The sequence below is a fragment of the Corythoichthys intestinalis genome, chromosome 9, assembly GCF_030265065.1.
Source record: "Corythoichthys intestinalis isolate RoL2023-P3 chromosome 9, ASM3026506v1, whole genome shotgun sequence".
Lineage (NCBI taxonomy): Eukaryota > Metazoa > Chordata > Actinopteri > Syngnathiformes > Syngnathidae > Corythoichthys > Corythoichthys intestinalis.
Genome location: NC_080403.1, coordinates 5,888,343 through 5,894,015, shown reverse-complemented (window position 1 = coordinate 5,894,015; position 5,673 = coordinate 5,888,343).

Sequence of the window (5,673 nt, the reverse complement as noted above, 5' to 3'; positions counted from 1 at the left end):
ACGAAGCGTCCCCGGACAGCCCCAGCTAGGGGGGGAACGAGCACGGCAAACCCGGCTCCGAGCCAGAACGAGGCAGGGGGTGGACACGCGCAAGGCCGCGCCGCCGACGCCCACCGCTGGGGCATCAACACCACCCTCGGCCAGGGCGCCGAGGGGCCAGAATAAGGCAAGCCAGGCAAGCACCGACGCACGCAGCCGGGCTGATGGCATCGCACGACAGGACGAAAACACCCCCCAGGGTACAATGAGGGACGCAATGGCAAGGCCAACACCCGCCATGCCGTCCAGGCCGCCAAAGGCTGCCCGACACCAGAGGCAAGCAGCCGGTCGCCCCCCGCCCCACCAGATTCCGGGCGGACGCAGGAGCCGACGTACCACGCCGCCCTAGGCGCCCACAAACGACAAGGGGCAGCGACGCATAAGAGAACGCGCCCCTGAGCACAAACGGGGGAGGTCAGCCCGCCCCACCCCCACAGGTACCGCCGGGGCCAGGGGAATGCCTGTCATAGGTAGACGCGACATCAAAGGGGGCCCAGGCCCCCGCCAGTGCGGAAGCCAGCACCGCCCCTGGACAATGGGCGACGGATAGGGAGGAAGCCACACCGGAGCAAGCCCACAGCTGCAAACCCCACGCAAGAAACGTCAGACAGGTCACGGCAAGCCGAGCACCGGTCCGGGGCGTCACACGACCCGAGGAGGGAGCCTCATGCACACACAGGGTGAGCCCTCCACGGGGCGTTGACGACAGCTGAGGGAAGGGGGCTCGAACGCCACCTGCACAGCAAGCGCAGCCAGGCTAGCGAGATAGCCAACCCACGACGCCGATCCCTAGAAGCGACGGGACTCGACGAAACACCGCGAAAGCCAGCTGAGGGAAGGCGGCGCGAACGCGACCTGAACAGCAAGCGCGGCCAAGCTAGCGAGATAGCCAGCCCACGACGCCGATCGCAAGAAGCGACGGGACACGACGAAACACCGCAAAAGCAAGCTGAGGGAAGGCGGCGAGAACGCGACCTGCACAGCAAGCGCGGCCAGGCTAGCGAGATAGCCAACCCACGACGCCGATCGCAAGAAGCGACGGGACACGACGAAACACCGCGAAAGCCAGCTGAGGGAAGGCGGCGAGAACGCGACCTGTACAGCAAGCGCGGCCAGGCTAGCGAGATAGCCAACCCACGACGCCGATCGCAAGAAGCGACGGGACACGACGAAACACCGCAAAAGCAAGCTGAGGGAAGGCGGCGAGAACGCGACCTGCACAGCAAGCGGGGCCAGGCTAGCGAGATAGCCAACCCACGACGCCGATCGCAAGAAGCGATGGGACGCGACAAAACACCGTGAAAGCCAGCTGAGGGAAGGCGACGTGAACGCCACCTGCACAGCCAGTCTAGCGAGATCGTGAACCCACGACACCAACCGCCAGACGCAACGGGAATCGAGGTAACGCCGTGAAAGCCCGCGCACAGCCAAGAGGCCAAGCAAGTGGCCACAGTAACCAATGAGGTGGACGACTGCCCCGCCACCGGCACACACGCCGGCGGCGAAACAACAAACAGGCGAACGCAGCCGGCGGCCACGCAGTGGCGAGCCAGCCGGGATCACCCACCCAACGCCCTCAGCCGGGAGGAGGATCGCAAACGAAGCCGGCCCCGGCACGGGCTGCCGGCGGGCACGCAAGCGGTGAGCCAGCAAGCGGTCGACAGCGCCGGCCCCAGAACACGCGCCGGCGGGGAAAAACAAACAGGCGAACGCAGCCGGCGGCCACGCAGCGGTGAGCCAGCCGGGAGGGGGATCGCAAACGAAGCCATCACCGGCACGGGCTGGCAGAGGCACGGGCAGTCATTCGCTCCAACGAGGAAGAACATAGACTCCACATGGCCGGAACGCTAACAAAGTGACGCAGCCTAAGGAGGGCGAATCCAACTCGCAGCTCCGACACACAGTCAAGAAGGCTTTACGCGACACAAACAACAAGGTAGCAACTGCCACGCGAGAAGAAAAAAGGGACTGCATCTAGGTTGACACGGGAAGTTACACCTTTGCAGGAGGTCAACCTGGGGTCACAGGTGACATTGTTGGTATTAATACTCGCACTGCGCATGCGCGAAGGGATCATTCAGTTCTTTCAGCACCGCCTCTGGCGGTCAGCAGGGATGAAATAGAACACACTTTGCGCAATCATATGAACACATTCTCATTCACTAAACACATTTTGCTCACAAAATGCAAAATGGTAGACTCAGACATCAAAAGTTGAACACAATGAAAGCACGGGCGTCATTGCTTAAACACGGTAACTCAAAATTGAAGACACATGACTCGTGTCACGTTGGCCTCTTGAGAATGCACAACGACTCAAAATTGATGCTCTCCTTGGGTCCTTCAACAACCAGTGTCTCCTCACATTCTGGGAGAGCTACAGGATATCCTGATTGACCGTGAGCAGCAGAATCTGGTTCCAGCACAGCCTCCTCCTATCTATGTCATCATCTGGGATAACATCGGCTTTCACCGCACCAACCAGATTAGAGAGTGGTTCAATATACACCGACAATTCCTCAACGTATGTCTGCCACCCTACACACCTTTTCTCAACCTCATAGAGGAGTTCTTCTCATCATGGCAGTGGAAGGTGTATGACCGCGAACCATATAGTAGAGAGAACCTTCTCAGGGCCATAGACCTGGCCTGTGATGATGTGGGGGATTACTCAGGCTGGGTCCGGCATGCCAGAACTTTCTTCCCCCGCTGCCTGGGGAGGGAAAACATAGCCTGCAATGTGGACGAGGTCCTGTGGCCTGACCCCACCCAACGACGTGATGCGCAGGCCCCCGCACAGCTCCCCGGCAGACACAATATAGTACCTCTTTACTGTACATACAAGAATTTGTGACATGTATCCCCATGTATGCTTTTGTTCTCTTTTGAAATATTTGTTTTGGGAAAAGTACATTTGTACAGGTTGTCATCAATAAATAGGGTTCAATTCCTCAAAAAATAATCTGTGACTTACTATTGATTAGTATACGGATGATGGGGTACTTAGAACATCACACCCTGAACATTGTGTTTTCAATTTTTATTGACGTGTGCGATAGATATCTAATAGTGTTTACATTTTTGCAAGCTGTGAGGACCATTTTGTTGTCAAAGTTTAGTCTTGGCCGTAGGAGCAACAGTTTTGTTGTGAAAGTCTGGGTTTTGTGGTTAAAGTTTGGGTTTTGGATTGAGAGTTTTGTTTTGCAAAGAGAATGTGAGTTTTTGTGGAGCTAGCTTGAGAAAAGTGTTTTGTGTTTAGGGTTTAGAGAAAACAGAGGGCAGTTTCCTGAAATGTGTTCTGACATTCGAGAAAAATTGTAACAGACGTTCGGTGAAAATGCAACAAGAGTACTGCTTTGAACACGCTACTTGAGTAAAAATGTTACGAGTACAATTTTATTGTAAAAACTAAATGCAGTAACTTTAGATTACTTAAAATTTACTGGTGGGAGGTGGGGTTTAGGCTGTGGCCAGGACACTAAATTAAATAAAAAAGATTGGCTTGTAGTTTACATCCATTATATAACGATATTACGCTGTACTCTGGAAAGTCACATTAAATTGTGATCTTGAGACTACTTTTTCAATCATTGCAATGCTTTCAGTCGAATCAAAGACGACACAGATTAACTTCAGTCACTAACACTAGAACTTAATTTTGACAGAAAGTGCAGTAAAGCTGGCATGTTTAGTAATTTGCAATAACACAAAGCAATGTTTAACTGCTACAGACACTTGAGTTGTTAACTAAGAACAATTAAACAGGTCTTACCTTTAAGCAAACTGTAGTCTGTGAAATGTGTGGCAGACTTGTTGTGTGATGAAAAATGCCTTGGGCGGGAAAATAAGACCTTCCGAATTCCATTGAGTAAAATCTACAATTTTCTGCAGTTTTGACTTTCCTGATAAACATAAGTAAATTCTACTCACTGGTTTTCAGATAATTTTCTACACACACACAAAAAAAGAAAACATTAAAATGCAATTAATAAATTATTAAAATTTGGTGGATTCAACTCAGTGTGATTCTAAACTGCACACAGTCTTTTTTATTATGTGTAGTCTACTCTTATTTATTTCGTAAATATTACCAAACCCTGATCATAAATATTGCTGGTATACGTACCAGCAGTATTTATTAAGGATTTAGTGAAGGTTTTTGGGCTGTGGAACCAATTAATGGAATTAAAATGATTTTTTAATGGGAAAATCCTGCTTGACATATGACCATTTCAACTTACAAACAAGTTCCTGGAATGAATTAACTTCGTATGTAGAGGTACCACTGTATTCCAAAAATATTCGAAATATTCTTCTCCATTCCAGTTGAATTAAAAATTAACAACAGGCCAGAGTAGTTGTTTTCTTAGTTCCTTGAAGCCTGAGTTCCTTCATGTACAGTTCTGAGAATTTACAGCCAGAATTAGTGTTTGTTCAAAACAGCCTTCAATGAGTCTTGCAACAGTAGTAAAAGCTACAATCTAAATCAGTGGTTCTTAACCTGGGTTCCATCGAACCCCAGGGGTTTGGTGAGTAAGTCTAAGGGGTTCGGCAAAAGTTAAGACACACAGGGCCCAATTTTCATACACTGACCAAAGTCAAAGTGTCATTTTAGACTAGGGTTTGGACTGGTTTTCCTCCAGTTTCCATGATTTATTCCAATTTCTTTCAAATGCTAGTCCTCTATCTAATAGGAGCAGAAAATGGCTTGCTCAGTGGAAGGTTGACTAGCACTTGGTATGTAGAGGTATAACAGACCTTCAGGAAGCATGGACTGTGCAGATAATGAAAAGAAAAAAAATTAATTTTCCATCCATCCATCCATCCATCCATCCATCCATCCATCCATCCATCCATCCATCCATCCATCCATCCATCCATCCATCCATCCATCCATCCATCCATCCATCCATCCATCCATCCATCCATCCATCCATTTTTTCCCGATCATCCGAGGTCAGGTTGCTGGGGCAGCAACTTTTGCAGACTTTAGCCCAGACTTCCCTCTTCTCAGCCGATTCGTCCAGTTCTTCTTGGAGGAACTCAAGGTGTTACCAGCCAAGCCAGGGGACAATCTTCCCAGCATGTCCCCGCGGTCTCCTCACAGTGGGACATGCCTGGAACACCTCACCAGGGAGCTGTCCAGGAGGCATCCTAATCAGATGCAGGAGCCACCTCATCTGGCTTCTCTCGATGCTGAGGAACAGCAGCTCTACTCCGAGGCCCTCCCGGATGACTGAGCTTCTCAACTTATCACTAAGGGAGAGCCCAGATACCATACAGAGGAAACTCAGTTCGGCCGCTTATGTTCGGGATCTTGTTCTTTCGATCACGACCTAACGCTCGTGACCATAGGTGAGGGCAGGAATGTAGATTGACTGGAAAATTTTATGCCATGAAAATAGTATGTGCTGCCAGGATGCGACAATAAAATGAGAATATATACATTAAAATGAAAAACAGGAACAGTTTAAATAAGTTTCATTTCATTTTCCAACATGAATATCAAACACAAAGCACACTTTGACAGCAGGAACACAATGACGTAGATCATGTATTTCCTTTTGGGCGTGTATGAAATGACAAGAGCGGTGCACCTGTGTTGGAAGCACACTTTACTTGTGTGTTGTCCTC